General features: G+C 45.5%; 1 protein-coding gene, 1 long non-coding RNA gene and 5 other non-coding genes across 10 annotated transcripts in view; 6 read left to right on the forward strand and 1 right to left on the reverse strand.

The window, feature by feature from the left end:
• traf7 (TNF receptor-associated factor 7) overlaps positions 1-18263 on the reverse strand; it is an 88659-nt gene extending 70396 nt beyond the window's left edge. For 2 of the 4 annotated variants that reach the window (XM_038819444.1, XM_038819446.1), the window contains exon 1: positions 18155-18263. The gene's annotated coding sequence lies outside the window, so the exon portion shown is untranslated. The remainder of the gene's footprint in view (positions 1-18154) is intronic. The other 2 variants (XM_038819447.1, XM_038819448.1) reach the window with 1 other exon arrangement.
• Positions 18264-18434: 171 nt separating this feature from the next.
• Positions 18435-23410, forward strand: LOC119978654. The gene is made up of 8 exons (XR_005463520.1): positions 18435-18602; positions 20465-20571; positions 20927-21001; positions 21242-21305; positions 21568-21642; positions 21892-21966; positions 22390-22485; positions 23148-23410. It is a non-coding gene; the product is annotated as an uncharacterized LOC119978654 (long non-coding RNA).
• Positions 21084-21175, forward strand: LOC119979156. Its single transcript, XR_005463659.1, has one exon. It is a non-coding gene; the product is annotated as a small nucleolar RNA SNORD60 (small nucleolar RNA).
• On the forward strand, positions 21409-21500 carry LOC119979157. The gene has a single exon (XR_005463660.1). It is a non-coding gene; the product is annotated as a small nucleolar RNA SNORD60 (small nucleolar RNA).
• Positions 21727-21816, forward strand: LOC119979155. Its single transcript, XR_005463658.1, has one exon. It is a non-coding gene; the product is annotated as a small nucleolar RNA SNORD60 (small nucleolar RNA).
• On the forward strand, positions 22232-22318 carry LOC119979159. The gene has a single exon (XR_005463662.1). It is a non-coding gene; the product is annotated as a small nucleolar RNA SNORD60 (small nucleolar RNA).
• Positions 22982-23074, forward strand: LOC119979158. The gene has a single exon (XR_005463661.1). It is a non-coding gene; the product is annotated as a small nucleolar RNA SNORD60 (small nucleolar RNA).
• Positions 23411-23680: the final 270 nt, after the last annotated feature.

Genomic DNA, 23680 nt, shown 5'->3' on the forward strand with positions numbered 1-23680 from the left:
ACATTCACTCACTGCCCTCCCTCACACACACTCACTGCCCTCCCTCACACACTCACTCACTGCCCTCCCTCACACACTCACTGCCCTCCCTCACACACTCACTGCCCTCTCTCACACACACACTGCCCTCCCTCACACTCACTGCCCTCCCTCACACTCACTCACTCACTGCCCTCCCACACACTCACTCCCCTCCCTCACACTCACTCACTGCCCTCCCTCACACACACTCACTCACTGCCCTCCCTCACACACACTCACTCACTGCCCTCTCTCACACACACACTGCCCTCCCTCACACACACACTCACTGCCCTCCCTCACACACTCACTGCCCTCCCTCACACACACTCACTGCCCTCCCTCACACACACTCACTGCCCTCCCTCGCACACACACACTGCCCTCCCTCGCACACACTGCGCTCCCTCGCACACACACTGCCCTCCCTCGCACACACACTGCCCTCCCTCGCACACACACTGCCCTCCCTCGCACACACACTGCCCTCCCTCGCACACTCACACTGCCCTCCCTCACACACACACTGCCCTCCCTCACACACACACTCACTGCCCTCCCTCACACACACACTCACTGCCCTCCCTCACACACACACTCACTGCCCTCGCTCACACACACACTCACTGCCCTCGCTCACACACTCACTCACTGCCCTCCCTCACACACACTCACTCACTGCCCTCCCTCACACACACTCACTCACTGCCCTCCCTCACACTCACTCACTCACTGCCCTCCCTCACACTCACTCACTGCCCTCCCTCACACACACTCACTGCCCTCCCTCACACACACTCACTGCCCTCCCTCACACACACTCACTGCCCTCCCTCACACACACTCACTGCCCTCCCTCACACACACTCACTGCCCTCCCTCACACACTCACTCACTGCCCTCCCTCACACACTCACTGCCCTCACTCACACTCACTCACTGCCCTCCCTCAACACCCACTCACTGCCCTCCCTCACACACACTCACTCACTGCCCTCCCTCACACACTCACTCACTGCCCTCCCTCACACACACTCACTGCCCTCCCTCACACACTCACTCACTGCCCTCCCTCACACACTCACTCACTGCCCTCCCTCACACACACTCACTGCCCTCACTCACACTCACTCACTGCCCTCCCTCAACACCCACTCACTGCCCTCCCTCACACACTCACTCACTGCCCTCCCTCACACACTCACTCACTGCCCTCCCTCACACACACTCACTCACTGCCCTCCCTCACACACTCACTCACTGCCCTCCCTAACACTCCCTCACTGCCACCACTCCCTCACACACAGTCCTCCCTCACACACACTCACTCACTGCCCTCCCTCACACACACTCTGCCCTCCCTCACACACTCACTGTCCTCCCTCACACTCACTGTCCTCCCTCACACTCACTGTCCTCCCTCACACTCACTGTCCTCCCTCACACTCACTGTCCTCCCTCACACACTCACTGTCCTCCCTCACACACTCACTGTCCTCCCTCACACAAACTGACTCACTGTCCTCAGTCACACACTCACTCACTCTCTGCCCTCCCTCACACACACACATTGACTCACTGCCCTCACACTCTGCCCTTCCTCACACACACACTCACTGCCCTCCCTCACACACACACTCACTGCCCTCCCTCACACACACACTCACTGTCCTCCCTCACACACTCTCTGCCCTCCCTCACACACACACATTGACTCACTGCCCTCACTCACTCACTCTCTGCCCTCCCTCACATACACACTGACCTCCCTCATACACACACTCACTCTCTGTCCTCCGTCTCACACACACTCTCACCCACTACCCTCCCTCCCACACATACTCACTCACTGCCCTCCCACACACACATACTCACTCACTGCACCATCCCACCCCCCACCCCACACACACACACATGCACACAAGTGGCTAGGATACTGGGCCCAAACCTCAATATTTTAGTTTATTTTGTAAGACTGTGCATAAAGAATAATTAGTTCCAGGAGTGATTGCATGAAGAAATAGGGACTTGGTACTTTTGAAACAAATCTTTATTGTGAACATAATATTAAACAGTTTAATTTCACACCCAAAAAGAATAGCTTACAATTACCCCTTAAACACTACTACTCAATTCCCATTAAACAACAAGAAACATACAGCTCTCAATCCATCTCACCTGAAGAAGGAGCCGTGCTCCGAAAGCTCGTGTTTGAAACAAACCTGTTGGACTTTAACCTGGTGTTGTAAGACTTCTTACTGTGCCCATCTTAAAATCAGCATGGCATAGAGTAAAACTTGCTTTGCAGGACAGATTTGGCTCCTTTAGAACCCCTTCAGCCTCGAGCTAAATATCTCCAAAATGCTGGTTCACCTGGCATGATTCAGCTGGTCTTCAGATAAGACTGCTCTGCTTTAAATATCATTACTCTTTTTATAACTATCCTGCTGGGAGAGAACTGTGGACTCAGGATCAGCCAGATCCAATTTCAACTCCTCTCCAAAGCTTTCTCAAAATGTCTCCCTGAATCCCTTAGCTCCATCCAACAATGACATTGGGGGCGATTCTCCAAAATGGAGCGCAAGTGTTTGCGGCGTCGTGAACGCCGTTGCATTTCACGACGGCGCGAAACGGGCATGGGCACGACAGATTCTGTTCCCCACAGGGGGCCAGCACGGCGCTGGAGCGGTTCACGCCGCTCCAGCCTCGTTTCCCGGTGCCGCGCCAACCCACGCATGCACGGTTGGGCCGCGCCAACCTGCGCATGCGCGGGGGACTTCTTCAGCGCGCCGGCCCTGACTCAACATGGTGTTGGGTGTTCAGGGGTCGGCCGCGCAAGAAAGTAGGCCGGGCGGGGGGAGGGGGGGGGGGGAGGAGGAGGAGGAGGAGAGGCAGGCCGGAGATCAGTGGGCCCGATCGCAGGCCAGACCCCATCCGAAGCACCCCCGGGGATGGATATCCCTCCCCAACCCACAGGCCGCCGCCCCCTCCCCCCCCCCCCCCGACTGTTCGCGCAGTTACTGCCGGCAGCGACCAGGGGTGAACGGCGCAGGCGGGACTCTGTCGTATCTGCGCGGCCGCTTGGCCCACTTGGGCCAGAGAATCAGCGGCCCCGCCGATTGCAGCAGCCCGCGTCGCGCGAAACGAGCCGGCGCAAATGGTGCTGATTCTCCGCATCTTGGACAATCACACGCCGGCGTCGGGGCATCGTGGCGTAGTTGGGGAGATTCTCCGGCCCGGCGCAGGGCTCGAAGAAAAATGCCCCCATTGTGAACCCAAGCTGAAAAATAAATGAACTCTCCAGGTTGAAGGCATATTAATTCCCCAGGGACCTTCCCCAGTCAAACCACAGTGCCTTAGCCCAGATTGAAAAACACGTTCCTCTGCTCACATCCCTGGACACCAAGGGGCATTTTTATCATGGCCAACCCACTAAACCTGCACATCTTTGGACTGTGGGAGGAAACCGGTGCACCCGGAGGAAACCCACGCAGAGACGGGGAGAATGTGCAAACTCCACACAGACAGTGACCCAAGGCTGGAATTGAACTCGGGTCCCTGGTGCTGTGAGGCAGCAGTGCTAGCCACTGTGCCACTAATACACTTGTGAGAGAGCAGTGGGGTTTGGACCTCAGAGAGGCATATTTGAAAGAGTGGGGGTGTGGTGATTTGGGCTTCTGAGAGGTGTTTGTGGCTTCTGGCTCCGAAAAGCTCCCAGATCCTGCAAAACAAAGTTCTCTTTAAAAACATGACCACTGCAGTCAAGCAATATACAACCCCAGGCTTTTAACCCTTAAATACATTATATTTAGAATGCAATATTCCTAAAATCCTCCATCTGTCACACCCTCAAACACACATACTCACCGCCCATTTTCCCTGCCACACATACACACTCACACCCTCTCTCCCAAACACACACTCGGCCTGGGTAGAGTGCCCATTCAAAAGGTTGGTACAGGCTCGATGGACCGAATGGATTCCTTCCGCACTGTAGGGATTCTTTGATTCTATGAATCTACAAGACTCAAACCCTTTTGCTCTCCCCAGAAACCTCTGAGCCCCACCCCACTCCCTTCCCTTGGCATTTGCAGACTCATTCCATGGCCGCCCTGTTCAGGGGCGGGCCGATTGGAGGACAGGGGGCCCTTATACGCGGCCTGGCAATGTTTGAGCAGGCGGTCAGGGTTGGGAGCGCAGCCGATGAGGGGGGTGTCTATTTTTAGTGTCCAGCTCCGCAGTCCAAGTCCGCCATGGACGGCCTCCGACCTGGACGTGCGGGGGCACGTATCTGCAGAAAAAGCTGCTAGTTTTATGCCGGATCCCTGCTAGCCCCCTGCAGGGCTAGGAATATGGGGACATTTCACGCCAGTGAAAGGGGTGGGGACATAGTCCAAATAACAGAGAATCCAGCCCAAGGTGCTTTTCCTCAAACTTATATCAAGGAAACACTTCACAATCTATTCCGGATATTAAATCATGCAGGTTGAGCATTCCTAATCTGAAATGCTTGGGACAGAGTGCGTATCGGATTTCCTAATTTTTCAGATTTCGGCACGTTGGGAACTGTGCATCTGCGGCGCGATGGGAACCGTACATATACGGCGCGATGGGAACCGTGCATATATGGCGCGATGGGAACCGTACATGTACGGCGAATGCTGCCTTGACTCTCACTTCACATGTAGGAAATTCCAGACATCTAGGGTCTTGACATGCTCCCAGCCCTTGCACTCCTCCCAGTCCCTTCACTCCTCCAACCTCGACAAGTCCGAATCAGAACAAACAAGGAAGTGAACATCTGACATGAGGACATCAATAATTGTCCAGTGATCTGTTCAATGATCTAAAGGGCATAAAATACCCCAGAGAGTTTGAAATAAACGGCAAACCAAATAATTAATGAAAATGGCACAGAGAGCTGCAACATTTCACTCAATAGGAATCTGGCTACCTTTATGACCAGGTAGCATGGTAAGACTTGAAAAGTCATGCTCCCAATTTCGCTCTAAAATCCAGTTAGCCTCACACTAACACCATGGTCCAGTTTTTGTAATAAGTTGACTTTCTGTGCTACAGATATGCACATATGCTTCCTTTTAGGGATACCTGCAGGCCCTTTCAAAATTTTCAATGGGATAATCATATTGAGTACACAAATTTAATGCACTCACGCCTGACTTTGATGAGGTTTTGTCGCCAAAACAGCCCCACCTATGGCTTGTGACCATCTGCAGCGCATTGGAACCTGCGCATGTGCAGCGTTTTGCCACCTGCGCATGTGCGGCGCATTGGGAACTGCGCATCACCTGGGAGCCTTCCCAGAGCCTTGTGGGATTTCAAACTCATGATGTCATGTCGGCGCTCAAAAAAAGTGTGGATTTCAGAATTTTTCAGTTTTCGGATAAGGGATGCTCAACCTGTAATATCAAGATCCCAGCCATTCCTTGTGCAAATAACATAAGGAATATGAAGTAAAGTTAGACAAGATGATAAATTATTCATTAGCCTGTAATAAACAGAATAGCATGCTGGGGCAAGATTAACAACAGTAAACTGTTCCTCTTGATTGTCCATACAATTGGAACTCACTTGTTATGCAACAAAAAAGTATTTAAAGTAAGCCCTTTTCCCCTCTACATTTCCTGGATTTAAAACTTCTAATTACCACCAATTTGTTACACCCTGATCCAGACCGATACCTAAATATTTAGGACATGTCTTGAGAGTATAACTGCACTGCTCTAACACCATTAATCTTACTGTTTGTGCTTCATATAAAGCATCTACAACAATCAGCTCTTTTGTTTATAGGCCAATGTTAACAGACCATTTTTTTTAAACCACAGGTGAGCAATTCTGGCCAGCAACCGAACTTGATGTCTGTATGTTTTACAGCTTAATTTTCAACATGGGTATCCTGAACAGTATCTGTAAACAACAATCTTATTCTAACAGACAGGACATCAAATGCAGACAATGGTCTACCCTCTCAGAGGGTGGTAAATGTCTTTAATGAAGATAATCTGGGTAGTCTCAATCCAGCATTGCATCCACATGACAAAGTCACAGTCAGGCAATCTCTCAGGAAAATCACAAGCATAGTGTTGACAGTGACCCAAGGCTGGAATTGAACTCGGGTCCCTGGTGCTGTGAGGCAGCAGTGCTAGCCACTGTGCCACAAATACACTTGTATCCGCGCTAATACGCTTATATCCGCGTGGATACGACAGAGTCCCGCCTGCGCCGTTCACCCCTGGTCGCTGCCGGCGGTAACTGCGCGAACAGTCCGGGGGGGTTCTCCGTCCCCGGGGGTGCTTCGGATGGGGTCTGGCCCACGATCGGGTCCCACCGATCGGCGGGCCTGCCTCTCCTTCACTCACCCCCGGGCCTACTTCCTTGCGCGGCCGGCCCCTGAACACCCGACGCTATGTTGAGTCGGGGCCGGCGCGCTGAAGAAGTCCCCCGCGCATGCTCAGGTTGGCGCGGCCGAGCTGTGCATGCGCGGGTTGGCGTGGCGCCCATTTGGCGCCGGGAAAGGAGGATGGAGCAGCGTGAACCGCAAAATAATGAAAAATTCAGGCATTTTCATATTTCTGTTTAGGCTCCCAGAGAGTAGATCTGAAATAGTTGCATATGACTGCCAAACTTATTTATATCAGTCTATTTTCAGTGTTTTGTCTTGTTAGAAAGTATAAGGGAGAAAGATGTAAATCACTGGGCAGCACAAGTGGATAGCACTGTGGCTTCACAGCGCCAGGGTCCCAGGTTCGATTCCCCGCTGGGTCAAGGTCTGTGCGGAGTCTGCACGTTCCCCCCATATCTGCGTGGGTTTCCTCCGGGTGCTCTGGTTTCCTCCCACAGTCCAAAGATGTGCTGGTTAGGTGGATTGGCCATGCTAAATTGCCCTTAGTGTCCAAAAAGATTAGATGGGGTTATTTGGAGAATGTGGAAGTGAGGGCTTAAGTGGGCGGTGCAGACTCGATGGGCCGAATGGCCTCCTTCTGCACTGTATGTTCTAAGTTCTATGTTCACTCACTGATATTCTCAGGACCCATAAAATTTGGCCTTCTGTCATTGTCAAAATGTAAAGTTAATTTTTTTTACATTATGTTAAAATCATCAGCAGTAGTACATGTGCCCTACACAATATCAATGCGTTTAATTTGCAGCATGCAATGCTGCACGCTAACATGATATTAACCCTGGATAATAAACCACAGAAATGAAAATAGTTTCCTACCACACACATTATATGTAAATACACCAACCATTGTTAGCTCTGCAGTGCACCTTCTTGGAGAAGAAATGTAACTGCATTGTGGCAAGTTTTTACAGACAGTGCCTATTATAGACATGCACACAGGAACTGGTACTGATAAAAGATGTCCCGAAGTCCACATAAGTGCAAGAGTTTAATGTGACATGATGGAGACTTCCAAATTCTGACTTACATTACTAATTGACTTCCCATGACACTGAATATTACAAGTTAAAACTAAGTGTAATAACGTCAAGCATAGTTAGAGGTTGGGAAAATAACTGCACAAAAACGAAATGGGGGGGGGGGGGGGGGGGGAGGAATAAAAATGGGCGACAAAATGCTAGAGGAGGAACAGAGTGTGGGGGTAAGGTGGTGCAGTTACTTTCGAAATAACTTCATCTGACCAAACATGTGACTGATACAGTATTTTTGTTTGAGGAGTATTTTTCACATTTTCTTCTTTACAAAGAAAGCCGTGTTGTTTTGTGTAAAACGGGTAATATCTTCACAATCATAATGTTTTTAAGATTCTGTGATTCAGGAGACAGTTTACGCTGTGAATTATTACTTCCTGGTTAAGTGACTTTTACTTTGGACCATTATTGGCTGAACTTATTTGTCACTTTTCATTATCTATGAACATTGTTGTTGGATAATGATACATCTTTTAGAACATAGAACAGTACAGCACAGAACAGGCCCTTCGGCCCTCGATGTTGTGCCGAGCAATGATCACCCCACTTAAACCCACGTAACCCGTATACCCATAACCCAACAATCCCCCCATTAACCTTACACTACGGGCAATTTAGCATGGCCAATCCACCTAACCCGCACATCTTTGGACTGTGGGAGGAAACCGGAGCACCCGGAGGAAACCCACGCACACACGGGGAGGACGTGCAGACTCCACACAGACAGTGACCCAGCCGGGAATCGAACCTGGGACCCTGGAGCTGTGAAGCATTGATGCCAAATACCATGCTACCGTGAGGCCCCAAGTTTTCTAAGTTATTAGTAAACTGTTCTCTCTGGTCACTCCCTATGTCTTCACTAAAGTAGGCACGGAGTTGCTTTTGTGAAGTGGAACAAAAAAATGCTTCAGCTGAGATAGTTAAATCTAAGAATGTTTTTATTTGGATGGTCAATTACACAAAGTACATTTTACCGAAAGCTATGTTATATTAATGTAAATTAATGTAAGCTATTTTTTTTACATTATGTTAAAATCATCAGCAGTAGTACATGTGCCCTTGATTAGGGCCAATCAAGGATAGTAGTGGAAAGTTGTGTGTGGAATCAGAGGAGATAGGGGAAGCATTAAATGGATATTTTTCGTCAGTGTTTACACTGGAGAAAGAAAATGTTGTCGAGGAGAACACTCAGGTTCAGTCGACCAGGCTAGATGGAATTGAGGTTCAAAAGGAGGAGGTGTTAGCAATTTTAGAAAATGTCAAAATAGATAAGTCCCCTGGGCCAGATGGGATTTATCCTAGGATTCTCTGGGAAGCCAGGGAGGAGATTGCAGAGCCTTTGTCCTTGATCTTTATGTCGTCTTTGTCGACAGGAATAGTGCCGGAAGACTGGAGGATAGCAAATGTTGTCCCCTTGTTCAAGAAGGGGAGTAGAGACAACCCTGGTAATTATAGACCTGTGAGCCTTACTTCGGTTGTGGGTAAAATGTTGGAAAAGGTTATTAGAGATAGGGTTTATAATCATCTTGAAAAGAACAAGTTGATTAGCGATACTCAACACGGTTTTGTGAAGGGTAGGTCATGTCTCACAAACCTTATTGAGTTTTTTGAGAAGGTGACCAAACAGGTGGATCAGGGTAAAGCTGTTGATGTGGTGTATATGGATTTCAGTAAGGCGTTTGATAAGGTTCCCCACGGTAGGCTATTGCAGAAAATAAGGAAGTATGGAATTGAAGGTGATTTAGCGGTTTGGATCAGTAATTGGCTAGCTGAAAGAAGACAGAGGGTGGTGGTTGATGGCAAATGTTCATCCTGGAGTTCAGTTACTAGTGGTGTACCGCAAGGATCTGTTTTGGGGCCACTGCTGTTTGTCATTTTTATAAATGACCTGGAAGAGGGTGTAGAAGGATGGGTTAGTAAATTTGCAGATGACACGAAGGTCGGTGGAGTTGTGGATAGTGCTGAAGGATGTTATAGGATACAGAGGGACATAGATAAGCTGCAGAGCTGGGCTGAGAGGTGGCAGATGGAGTTTAATGCGGAAAAGTGTGAGGTGGTCTACTTTGGAAGGAGTAACAGGAATGCAGAGTACTGGGCTAATGGCAAGATTCTTGGTAGTGTAGATGAACAGAGAGATCTCGGCATCCAGGTACATAAATCCCTGAAAGTTGCCACCCAGGTTAATAGGGCTGTTAAGAAGGCATATGGTGTGCTAGCCTTTATAAGCAGGGGGATTGAGTTTCGGAACCACAAGGTCATGCTGCAGCTGTACATAACTCTGGTGCGGCCGCTCCTGGAGTACTGCGTGCAGTTCTGGTCACCACATTATAGGAAGGATGTGGAAGCTTTGGAAAGGGTTCAGAGGAGATTTACTAGGATATTGCCTGGTATGGAGGGAAGGTCTTACGAGGAAAGGCTCAGGGAATTGAGGTTGTTTTCGTTAGAGAGGAGAAGGCTGAGAGGTGACTTAATAGAGACATATAAGATAGTCAGAGGGTTAGATAGGGTGGACAGTGAGAGTCTTTTTCCTCGGATGGTGATGACCAACACGAGGGGACATAGCTTTAAATTGAGGGGTGAGAGATATAGGACAGATGTCAGAGGCAGTTTCTTTACTCAGAGAGTAGTAGGGGTGTGGAACGCCCTGCCTGCAATAGTAGTAGACTCGCCAACTTTAAGGGCATTTAAGTGGTCACTGGATAGACATATGGATGAAAATGGAATAGTTTAGGTCAGATAGGCTTCAGATGGTTTCACAGGTCGGCGCAACATCGAGGGCCGAAGGGCCCGTACTGCGCTGTAGTGTTCTATGTTCTATGTTATATAAATGCAAAATTGGGCAACAGCTGCAAGTCAAACATTCTTATGAAATTACATTGCGTCAAATTGCAGCATTCTTTCTAATCTAAAATGCACTGTTTGTTGAGCATAATTTTGTAACATTTGAGATTTAAAGACAGCAGGTCTTACACTTAAAGCAAGGAAACAATGGATAGAAAACCTACTTATTTTCAATTAAATCTCCATATTTGATTTTCTGTGGAATCTTAAATACTTACTTTTATAGGATTTCAATCTGGTGAATAATATATTATGAAACGTGATGTACAAATAACATTCTTTTCACTTTCACTGATAGGTAGGAATCCATAAAGTCTACTAAATTAAGATACTGAAATACATAACTTCATGGAAATTTGTAAGTAAAATGAACTTGTAAAAAAATCATCCAGCACACTATGGGCTAATCAAACGTTATACCAACAAATGATAGAAACTGGTTCTTTGCAGGCATTCCCACACAAAAGTCTGTATGGTCACAGTCAAATGGAGCTTTCAGATATGGGGTTCGACAGAATGCAATTATCATATGCTAATTGAAATCAAAATGTGTTTTCAAATTCAATAAAGTAGTTAGAATTCAGGCCTCACTAAGGTGGAGGTGAACAAGGAAAATTTTTACCACCTCCTTTTATACCGTGTGAAATCTAAACAACATTTCCTGGTTAAAAACAATCATTTTTAATGTTTGTCAGTAAAATATGACATCCATAGGAATTTATGCCATGTCATGAGTTTGTATCCTGAGATAGACCTCATGGCACTTTATTGCAAGGAGCTGCTCCATGTGAAAGCCAGCATTTTTTCTGTATTTTATAGCATTATTTAGCTGCACTCTGTAGGTAGCGGGTGAGCTATAATTTGCAATGCCCTGGTAAGGGTATAAGGAAGGAACAATAAAATGGGATATTTTGAAAATGTTAAATGATAAAATAGACTGTTTTGAAAGATAAATTGGAAGAGATACATTGCAAGAAATATGGTAGAGATTACACAGAATGTGATTAAAATGGGAAATACATTAACCATAGTTTTTCGCCATTTCTTTGGCGGATCAATGAAATGTTTCCACCAGAAAAATCAAGGAAGAGCCATTTATATTGATTTAAGATCAGCTTCTGATCCCTGGTTCAGGTCAGCACAAATTCCTTTTTTTTTTAAATATAGTGACTGATTTTGGTGCAGTCACACTGTGCAGAAGCCATGGATATTTAATGCAACATCAAATGGCCAGAATTTCAAAAATTTTTTTTAATAATCTTTATTGTCACAAGTAGGCTTACATTAACACTGCAATGAAATTACTGTGAAAAGTCCCGAGTCGCCACACTCTGGCGCCTGTTCGGGTACACAGAAGGAGAATTCAGAATATCCAAATAACGAATAGCACTTCTTTTGGGTCTTGTGGGAGGAAACCGGAGCACCTGGAGGGAACCGACGCAGACACAGGGAGAACGTGCAGACTCCACAGTCACCCAAGCCTGGAATTGAACCTGGGACCTTGGAGCTGTGAAGCAAGTGCTACCCACTGTGCTCCGTGCTGCCCACACAGGGGTCACAACAACAATGTAACACTAGTACAGTATCACTGAATGAAAGCGATCCAAAATGGCACCAATGGAACGGCAGCTATCGGGCACTTTTCATGAGCAGTTCTCTGATGGAAGTAATATATAATAATGAAAACAAAAGACAACTTCAAACAGCAAAGGAACAAAGTTAAAACCAATGTTACAGAAATAAACAAACAAAGCAAAAACAAGAAATGATTTATCAATAATTCATTTATACCACCTTCATGGAGTGGTGCCTAAGTTCAAAAATGACAATAGGATGTGACAGCAGAAGCCCAGGATAGATAACATAATCGTACTGATAGTCAAAATGTGTCATTGCCATGGTGGTCCAAGTTTATACCCAAACTACATAAGTATAAGCCGGTTGTTAAGACTAGGAAGATAGTTAAATCTTTGATCTGAAGGTGTTTTCAAGAAATCATCTACATTTCTGCATGCTACCAGTATCTTTGGATTTAAAAAAAAAACTTTAAAGTGCTGTTTTGCTAGTTTTGGAACAAGTGGTCCATTTTGAAGATGATGCAGAAAATTTATTGGGCGGGATTCTCTCAGCCCTGCACCGGATCGGAGAATCCCCGCAAACGGGCCACGCTGCCCCGACACCGGCACGCGATTCTCTGCAGTGCAGACAATTGGCGCCATTGGCATCGGCATGGTTGGCGCAGCATCGGTTGCGGGCCGCTCTACGCGGCCGGCCTGCCGATTCTCCGGCTCGGATGGGCCGAGCGGCCGTAGGAAAAGAACAGAGTACCGCCGCGCCGTTCTAACAGGCTCTGAGGCGGCGGGACCTTGGCGTGTAAGGATCGGGTGGCAGCCTGTGGGGGGGGGGGGGCGTGTCCGACCCCGGGGGGGCGCCTCTGATCGGCAGGCTGGCCCCTGTGGCTGGGGTCCTCCTTTCCTACGCGCCGACCCCTGTAGCCCTGCGCTATGTTGCGTCAGGGCCGGTGCATTGAAGGAGGCCACTGCGCATGCGCGCGTTGGCGCATCGCCACTGCGCATGCGCGGATCCCCGGCGCCCAGTTTGCGTTGGGATCTGCAGCTGGAGTGGAGCGAACTGCTCCAGCGCCGTGCTGGCCCCCTGTAGGGGCCAGAATTAGACGTGGGAGCGGCCCGTTTACGCCATCGTAAAACGCAACGGCGTTTACGACGGCGTGGACACTCTGCTGCGGGATTGGAGAATCCCGCCCATTGACTTTTATAAAGTATTAGCACAATTTATAATGCGTCAGGTTGCTGTAAAATACATCACATAATAAAAAAAATACAGGGGCCCTCTGACAGGAATCTGAATCTCACATAATGCCTTGGAAATTATATTAACTTGGAAATGGCAAAGAAAGAGATTCTTCCAACCTTCAAGTAGAAATAAATGACATAGCCCTGGGAAGGCCAAGATTAATAAAAAGAAAAACAAAAAATATTCAATAGGAGCCAAGACCAGATAATTTATCAATATAAAATTATTTCCTTTAAAATGCAAATGTCACTTTAAAGATAAATCATTACATGGACAATGAAAAGAAAAACATTTTAAAACTTAAAACTAACAATTTTTTCAGAGCTTTGCTGTCCTCTTCACATATGATGCTTAGCATTAAACAGTGGTTTACAAATTAGAACTGGTGAGAGCAACTTGTTGTTAGATTATGTTTTATAAGCCTACAGTTTGGAGTAGCAAGTAACAATTGAGTCACACACGTGCCAGGCAATGACCATCTTCAACAAATCTAACCAATCTCCTTGACATTGAATGGCATTACCATTGCTGAATCAATCATCAACAACCAATGTCCAGAAACTTAACAGGACCAGACACATAAATTCTGTGATAACAAAAGCAGTTCAGAAGCTGGGAGTCCTGCAGCAAAATGCATACTAAAGCCTGCCTATCATCCATCTCCAAGGTCAGGAATACCCTCTTCTTTCTTGGATTAGTGGAGCTTCAACAACATTCAAGAAGCTTGACACCATCCAAGATAAAGCAATAATTTGATTGCTTCCATCCACCACTTTAAACATTTTGTTTATTCTTCCACAAGATGTGGACTTCGCTGGTAGGCCAGAATTTACTATAGATCCCTAATTGCATGGGAAGGTGGTGGTGAGCTGCCTTCTTGAACTACTGCAATCCACATGGTATAGGTACACCTACAGTGCTGCTATGAAGGGAGTTCCAGGATTTTACATAGCGACAGTGCAGGAACGGCAATATAATTCCAAGTCAGGGTAATGTGTGGCTTGGAGGGTAACTTGCAGATGGTGGCGTTCCCATGCATCTGCTGCCCTTGTCTTTCTAGTTGGTAGAGGTGGAAGCTTTGGAAGGCTGTTGAAGGAAAGGGTTGAGATGCTCCCTCCACCACTGACGCACAGTGGCAGCATTTATGTAGAAGGGACTTTAGTGTGCGGATTAGTTGCCCGCTTAAGGGTATTCGTTTTATCTAGCTGCATGGCTATATTTTATAACAAAGGCACTTGCTAAAGCATGCTGGGAATACTTGACTATACTTTAACACTGCTTTTGAACAAATATAAGTAGGTCAGGTAACGTAAACAAAATACTGTTTAGTATTTTGGATTCGACCTTATTATAACACATTATCCTCCGAAAGATAACTAAACGCTTACGAGAATTGTTTTTAAACCAAGGGCAAAACATTAATATTTCCTCTTGCGTATGTTTGCACGGTTTATCTCTTCAAAGTTGTTTATTTCACACTATGAATATAATGGCTTTCACTGTATAACTCAGAGTACTGTGGAATGGCTATACGGCCAGACCAAGGCCCTCTACACAAATTTTTGTGTCAAATAAATGTCCTTAATCGAACCTCAAGGAATTTGTCTTTATTAAAATTTCCACAACAATTTACAAGATGCACTGTAGCAACTCACCAAGACAATACCTTCCAAACACACCACCTAGACTTGCCAGCAGCATTCCCATCCCAAGAACAAATAAAACAAGGTACAGTTTAAAGAGCAATGGAGCAGAAAATGGTTGAAATATCTTTGAAATAAAATTCCACAGATTCCAATGGACTCCAGAACAAGTTCTACAACTGTGGAGTATAAATTGGTGCAGCACCTAAAAAAACAAGTAATGGTGCAATTGAAAGCAGATGGGATAGTGGATTGTGGCTATACATGGCTAATTTTATAGTAGTTGTATTACTGTTTAAGTTGAAAAGTTTGATCTGGATGCATGCCAGCAGAATGCAGTCTGCAAAAGGTACTTTATTACCTGTCTGCTCATCTGGATGTCCAGACAAGTAAAATTCTTCTATTTGAGATACCGGAGCTAGCAGAATGACTGTGGATTCAGCTGGCCGTCACTGCCATTTGAAAAATTTAACTAAAATCACAACAAAGTCATTTAATAGCAGAATTTGTAGATGAAAGGTGTCGAGTGCAAATTGCAAATCTAAATTTTTGGAAAGCACTTGACCAAAAATGTATAAAGGAATTTGTAAAATTACAGTATGAAAGGATAAGCTGTAAAATGGTAAAGATAGGGTGGCTATAAATGATAATTAAATTTGCTAGCTATTGCAATGTCATAGTTAGGAGGTCCCTTTTGCTTGCATAATTTATCAACATTCTTGTCAGGGAAATATTAATTAACAATAGAAAGGCTGGATGTATTGTGGTCTCTGTATGATATTCAAGAGAATAAACAACCAATTGACTGATCAGATGAATAATAAATGGCATTTACAGTCATAAATTGCAATAAGTGGCACAATAGAGAAAGGTCCTAAAGATGATCATTACCATTCCACACTGAGGATAACACTGGAGAACCCCTGGCTGCATCAGTTGAGCAGTCGCTAAATCATGGGACATCATAACAGCTCAAAGGGAACACAATGTTTAACCAGAAACACAAAACTTAGAGGACTGGACAAATTACTCCTGGGTGAAACAACACAATATTCAGTGGCTAGTAATCATCTTTCTGCTCTCCAAAGAGCTGAAACATTGTAAACAAGAAAATGCTGATCAAAGATTTAACAGTAGTTAGCAGAAACTCACAAATTTAAAGTTTCACTGGACATTTTGGGGGAAAGAATTAGGAACCTCATTGAGAAAGCATGCCGCACAGAATTCATTCGCTGTTTCAAGATTATATTAGAGTGGATTCTGATTAAGAAATAGTATTGTAGCTAGGTATTATAGCTAACTTTTCCTTTTAATTGTTTCAGTAAATCACTGTGAAAAGATGGGGAAATCCTACCCAGCAGCAATTTTATAAAGTTGACATATTTTAAAGTATATTTATCCCTACAGGGTTATGTACAGTATTCACATCCTAAATTAACTTTCAATTGATTGGATCCTTGTTCATAAATGAGTACGAAAACATTCTAAGCGATATACTCTTCATGTCCCTATACACAGCAATTTTGACAGATGTCTTAGTATTTTCCTTACTGTATTTGGTTTACAGAGGACTAAGACAGTAAACTATCCAGTGTCAGACAAGTAAAAGCAAAATACTGCGGATGCTGGAATCTGAAACAAAAGCGGAAAATACTGGACAATCACAGTAGGTCTGACAACATCTGTGGAGAAAGAACAAGCTAATGTTTCAAGTCTGGATGACTCTTTGTCAAAGCTAGGGAGAACTGGAAATGGGGTCAGATTTATACTGTATTGCGGGATGCGTGGAGCAGTGGGGCTGGATAGGGGGCCAGTGATAGGTGGAAATTGACAAAGATGTCGAGGAATGTAAATGGGGTGATTGAAGGTCAGGAGGGTACTGTGTCAGACAGGCTATGTCCTTGTGTTCTATTGGCATTTGTTGGGCAATTTGCAATACAGCTGTTTTAAGGGATATATATAAAATCATTCTTCACTTGCAAATTCCACGTACAAACAGGCTTCCTTTTATATTTTAGCAAAAATGTTAAAACTCTCTACTTAAAGCATTCTGCTTCCTAAACACACCACACACTTTCCTTAAATCAGATGCATAAGTTTTTTTTATCATTTGCATTTTGTGTATGTCCTTTAATTAAGTTACAACACCCCCACAATAGCGCTTCACAGGAGCTTCTTCCCACACAAGGAGCAGGTGGTCAAAGGGGCATCTTAAAAGAGGAGAGAGAAAAGGGTGCTTTCTTTAGAGATGGGAATTCCAGAGGTCAGATTACAATTTGAAGACGCACGACACAAGGACCCCTGGCCAAGATAAATACAAGGAGCCGTGTTACTGCCGAAACCCGACCGGTGAACGGGAGGTTGGTCAGCCAACTTATTTGAATGCAAGTCAAGTGGGAGGCACAGGTTTGTGTCTCACATGCATGCAGCAGGCTAGGCACTGTGCCAGCACAGTACCTTCTGTTTGTCTGACAAAGGTCGGATTGTGGATTCCAGTCTGGCGGCAAGAGGGGTGATGGAGGCAGTCTGTCTCCCCTGATAATGGTGATGGGGGGGGCAGGATGTCTCCCCTGATAATGGGGATGGGGGCAGTCTGTCTCCCCTGATAATGAGGATAGAGGCAGTCTGTCTCCCCTGATAATGGTGATGGGGGCAGTCTGTCTCCCCTGATAATGAGGATAGAGGCAGTCTGTCTCCCCTGATAATGGTGATGGGGGCAGAATGTCTCCCCTGATAATGGGGATGGGGGGCAGGATGTCTCCCCTGATAATGGGGATGTGGGGTAGGATGTCTACCCTGATAATAGAGGGGGGGGGCAGGATGTCTCCCCTGATAATGGGGATGGGGGCAGGGTGTCTCCCCTGATAATGGGGATGGGGGCAGTCTGTCTCCCCTGATAATGGTGATGGGGGGGGGGGGGGGGGCAGGATGTCTCCCCTGATAATGGGGGCAGGATGTCTCCCCTGATAATGGGGATGGGGGGCAGGATGTCTCCCCTGATAATGGGGATGGGGGGCAGAATGTCTCCCCTGATAATGGGGATGGGGGGCAGAATGTCTCCCCTGATAATGGGGATGGGGGGCAGAATGTCTCCCCTGATAATGGGGATGGGGGGCAGAATGTCTCCCCTGATAATGGGGGGGGGGGCAGGATGTCTCCCCTGATAATGGGGCTAACATGTTCCGTCCGTCAGGACCGGGTGCCTCCTTCCCCCTTTTTGGTAGGCCACTTCTGGGACGGATCGCGTTGACAGATCAGCCGCCAAGTCCGGGTCCATTTTCCCGACGCTCCGGTCGCCGCCGTTCAATTCCACTGCGCGAAAAGTACTCCCCTCCGCACGGAAACAAGAACTCCTCTCGCCCAACTTTTACTCTTACCCGCAAATGGTGACGGTTGACATTTTCACACACCGTCCGGCCGGACGCCAACTGACAAGAAATTTCAAGGAACTAACATACGACCGAGTCGGCAATTGGGGGGGGGGGGGGGGGGGGCGAGCATGCACGCATGCGCGGGAGCAGAGAGCAGCTCGGGAATTGTCGTTTGCCGGCGCTGCTGCAAGCGGCGGCCGGCGGCCGGCCGGACTACATTACCCAGCGGGCTGCGCGGCGGGGGAGGACAGAAAGATTGGCGCCGCCCTCGTGGGCCTTCATTGGATAGAACCCGGTCGGACTATACCCCGAGTAGGACAACCATTGATCAGACGAGGTGCCCATCATCACCACCGTCCAATGGTCATGCCGGACGGCGGGTGATTGACAGGGGGCACGGTACATTGCCGAAGGTGCGAGAACATTCGGTCTTTCGGCGGGAGGCTCTGAGGAGGTAGGTTGCTGCCGGTAGCCGCGCAGGTTTGTTTAGACTCGGCGAGGCGTGCGCTTTTAATCGCAGATAAATCGGTAAAAGTTTTTATTTAGAGCGCGTGGAAATCAGTCGGCATGAATTTTCTGTTTGAATTTGTATAAAAAAACGTGAGTGTTTTACAAGAGGTGAGGCCGCGTGCTCGGAGCGGACAGCCCTAGTCTCGGCCCTCCCGGGGAAGCTGTAACTGGCTCTTTCCTCGATAGCGTCCTTTTCTTCGGCCTTGCCTTCGGTGGTGTTTCGCTTGGAGTGGCGTTGGTCCCGCTCGGGGGTGGGGAGGCAATGCCGCTGCCCGGCCTGAGCACTCGACTGCCCCGGAGAACCCCGGCAAAGTCCTGGGGCTGAGATGGTTCGAGTTGCAAGAGCCAGGCGAGCGCTTGGTCGATGGCCTTTGATTCATCGGCGTTTGAAATGTTGGAAAATGAGATTAGAAGAGGTAGGTCTGTGATGGCCAGCACGGACATGATGGGCCGAATTTTCTCTGATTTAAGAGTATGAACTGCAACCCTTTGTGTTGGTTATGGTTCCGTCTACCTGAGGTTATCTATCTTATCTCTTCTTCCCCCCCCCCCCCCGAAGCTAGTTTGACTGCCATTTGTTGGGTGACCAACTATATTTTCAAAAGGGGACACTTGACATAACCACAGGACCTAGAGGGACCCTGTGCGGGAAGTCATTGAACATCTGAGGTGGTTAGTGAACCAGTGGAAGAGCTGCCTAACTGATCCCTGCTGCCACAGCCATATGATCTGTACTGACTCCTGATCTTGCCATTGCATGCACCCTACTGGACACTCTTGGTTACTGATCAACATGCTGAGGCACTGTGAAGAACCCAAGACCTGTTCTGGGGTGGCCTTATTGTGGACTAACCATATAGATGACAGTTATGGAAAATCTGGGATGGTTTGGTCACCCATTGCAAACTTGGTGAAATGCTACATTGGTGTTGAAGGTGGTTGAACTGTCGCCTTGCTTGCTGCTCTTTTGTCTGTAGAATCCCTGCAGTGCAGAAGGAGGCCATTCTGCCCATCAAGTCTGAAAGAACACCCTATGTGGGCCTGGGGCAATATAGCATAGCCAATCCTGCAACCCACGGTAATGCCTGGGGACCATGGCAAGTGGTGAAATTTATAATCCAGTACAAAACTGATTTTGAAATTTGAATGCTGACCATTAAACCATTGTTTTAAAAACCCAGCTGGTTCACTCGGGAAGGAAATCTGTCCATACTTGGTCTGACATGAGACTTTAGATCAGGGGTGGGCAAACTTTTCCGTGCAAGGGCCACATTCAAAAATTCACAATTCACAAAGGGCCGCATAGTATATTAAGTAAAATAATTACTTCACCTGATTATGATTCTGGGCGCCTCATATAGAACATAGAACAGTACAGCACAGAACAGGCCCTTCGGCCCTCGACGTTGTGCCGAGCAATGATCACCCTACTCAAGTCAATGTATCCACCCTATACCAGTAAGTAACCCAACAGCCCGCCTCCATTAACCTTAAAAAAAAATTTTTTTTTTTTTTTTTTTTTAATGACTTGGCGGGCTGCAGAAATACCTTTGGCGGGCCGCATGCGGCCCGCGGGCTGTAGTTTGCCCACCTCTGCTTTAGATCCACAGCACTGGCTGACTCTTAAGTGCCCTTTAGGTTGGGCAATTAAATGCTGGCACAGCCAGTGATGTTTATGAAGAAATTTAATTAAAAAAATAAGTGAGGGCTCCCTGAAATGTGCTGAATCAATTTAATGCTTGTTTCTGTGTCTGGGTGGGAACTTGCTGTAGAGGGATGGACTGATGTGTTTTTATCTGTTTCCAGGTGCCCTTTGAAAACTGATGGAAGAAATTGTTTTTGGACCTCTTGGGGTGCACTGGTTGAAATGCATTATATGCCTTCAGATTGGCACCTGCAAGTTTGTAGGAGAGGTATGCTTGGGAGAGGGGTGGAGAATTTTGGGTGTTGCCCTACTGTATTTATAGCTATTTCTGCCTATCCTGTGACTCAAAAGAGCCTACTTGGTGTTCTCAATAAAGTTTAACAGTTTAGCTTGGTTGAAATCATTAGATTTCATGTTGTCAGTACAACTGTTGTGGGCACTAACCAAGATTCTACTTGCCTGTGCAGAGTTGTTTACTTGATTGCTGAGTCTGATAGAACCATATCTCTTTCTTGCATGTCCAATGAAAGTAGCAACACTTGATTATTGATTTGTGGCTGAGGCTTAATTTTAAATGCAGTAAGAATTGTCCTACTTCAGCTTACACTGTATTGTCATTTCAGGCTAGGAGTGATGAGCTGCTGGTGAAACAGACTGACTGCAACATCTCTGCAATATGTTGTTAGTACTGAAAACTGGTGAGGACAAATTACTTTTAATTGGATGATTTCAGAATCCAACATAAGTTTAATGGAATATATTTTAGTAGAATGGATGTTGAGCCTGTGATGAGCCTTACTCCTATTTCTGACATCTCCAATGAAAGTGTTGCATTAAAGCAGCACTTGATTATTATTTTATGGCTGAGGCTTAATTTTAAATGCTGTATGAATTGATAATTGTTCTACTTCATATTACACTATAATATGTCATTTCAGGCTAGGAGTGATAAGATGCTGGCTGCAACATCTCTGCAAAATGTCACGTTGGTACTGAAAACTGGTAAGGAGAATTTACTTTTAATTGGATTATTTCAGAATCCAGCATAAGTTTAATGGAATATATTTTAGTAGAATGGATTTTTTTAAAGGGTGTACAAATGTTGAGCCTGTGATGAGCCTTACTCCTATTTCTGACATCTCCAATGAAAGTGTTGCATTAAAGCAGCACTTGATTATTATTTTATGGCTGAGGCTTAATTTTAAATGTGTATGAATTGATAATTGTTCTCCTTTATATTACACTATAATGTGTGTCATTTCAGGCTAGGAGTGATAAGATGCTGGTGAAATGCTGGCTGCAACATCTCTGCAAAATGTCAAGTTGGTACTGAAAACTGGTAAGGAGAATTTATTTTTAATTGGATGATTTCGGAAGCCAGCATAAGTTTAATGGAATTTTTTTAAAGGACGTACAAATGTTGAGCCTGTGATGAGCCTTACCCTTCTTTCTGACATCTCCAATGAAAGTTGCATTAAAGCAGCACTTGATTATTATTTTATGGCTGAGGCTTAATTTTAAATGCTGTATGAATTGATAATTGTTGTACTTAATACTACATATTACACTATAATGTGTGTCATTTCAGGCTAGGAGTGATAAAATGCTGGTGAAATGCTGACTGCAACATCTCTGCAAAATGTCAAGTTGGTACTGAAAACTGGTAAGGAGAATTTACTTTTAATTGGATGATTTCAGAAGCCAGCATACAGTTAGTGGAAGGGATTTTTTTGGATTTCTGGACCCAGTTGATAGTTGATCTAATCCACATTATAGGCATTGCTCACTTGATAAGCATTGTCATTGTGTATGTTAGGTCAGCTGACCTATTATTCAGTGGCCATTTTAAAGTAAGTACCATACCTTTAAAGGAATTCATTATGGCAGAAGTAAATATTAGCTTTTTAACAAGCTTGACTAATGTGTTGAGCCTATGATGAGCCTTCTATTTCTGACATCTCCAATCAATAAGTTACATTAAAGCAATGTTTGATTACTGTTTGTGGCTGAGGCTTAAATTTAAAAACCAGTAGAAATTACTGATTGTTCTATTTGAGCTCACTGTTATGGGTAATTTCATGCACAGGTGACTGCTGGGTGATTTCAAGAACTGTGTGACTGCTGATGAAACATGCAGCAATATCTAAGATATTTTAACAAGCAGTGCTGGCAGTTAGCTGTGGTAAGTGTTAACTTTTTTTTTTAAATACACTACCAATCCACCTACCCTAGTATGTCTAGTTCTAACTGCTATTTGGTGAGCAGGAATAGTATATGATGTGAGGGGACAGAGTTCTACAGAGGTACTTTAATATAGAACACCATTCTTCACTCTTGGTATTTGTAAGACCAATCTTTGTTTTTTTTTTTAAAGTTAGACTGGATTTCTCCCAACAATGGATATATGCATTCAGTTGTACTAATGATGCAATAGTACACAGCAGGGAGTCAAGAACTAACTATGCCTCAACAGACACCTGTTTCAGCAGACTCCAAACACTGAAAAGCAGATGAACTTAGGCAGACTCCAAAAATGATGAAAAGCAGATGAATTTGGCATTGGTTGAGTGTCACTTGGAATTTGTATAATGGTTATTTATTGCCCACTGGTGAAGTGATCAAGTGCTAACTGCTGTCAATTAAAGGGCTACACTTTGGAACTTCAAATATTTGAGCTGAGCCTATGATGAGCCTTTCTTCTATTTCTGACATCTCCAATGAAAGTGTTGCATTAAAGCAATGCTTGATTACACTTTTTGTGCCTGAGGCTCTTTGTATTTCATTTGTGTGCCATAGAATTAGAAGCACTTAATATTACTAACCCAAATGCTTTAATTGTTACAGGTTATAGATTTGACTGGGTGACTCCTGGAACATGTGAAAATCGCTTATTGTCACAAGTAGGCTTCAAATGAAGTTGAAGTTACTGTGAAAAGCTCTTAGTTACCACATTCCAGTGCCTGTTTGGGGAGGATGGTATGGAAATGTGTAACATGGCAGATTAGGCTGGTATCTAATTGCCACAGCTAACTGCTATTGGACCATGATCATCAAAGATGTCTTCACTTGTATTTTGACATGATAAATAAATAGATTGTCACTGCAAATGGTGGTTTTTTTTTTTTAAAAGGTGTCTGCATTAACTTTCCTTCAATGGTACTACTGGGAATATTAGCTCCCGTCTGGCCTAAGAAAAGCACTGTTAGCTCAGTCGGGAATCTTTGCTCAGTCTGGCCTAAGAAAGGACTAGAGGATAAATGGTGCTAGGTAAATGACTGTTTATTCTTTATCATAGGCTTTGATCACATCCAATCACATTTATCATTGGAATGAAGTGCACGAGTGGGTGCTGGAATTGTTATGAATGGCGACAGTAA

Source organism: Scyliorhinus canicula, chromosome 15 (genome assembly GCF_902713615.1).
Source record: "Scyliorhinus canicula chromosome 15, sScyCan1.1, whole genome shotgun sequence".
In the NCBI taxonomy this organism is placed as follows: domain Eukaryota; kingdom Metazoa; phylum Chordata; class Chondrichthyes; order Carcharhiniformes; family Scyliorhinidae; genus Scyliorhinus; species Scyliorhinus canicula.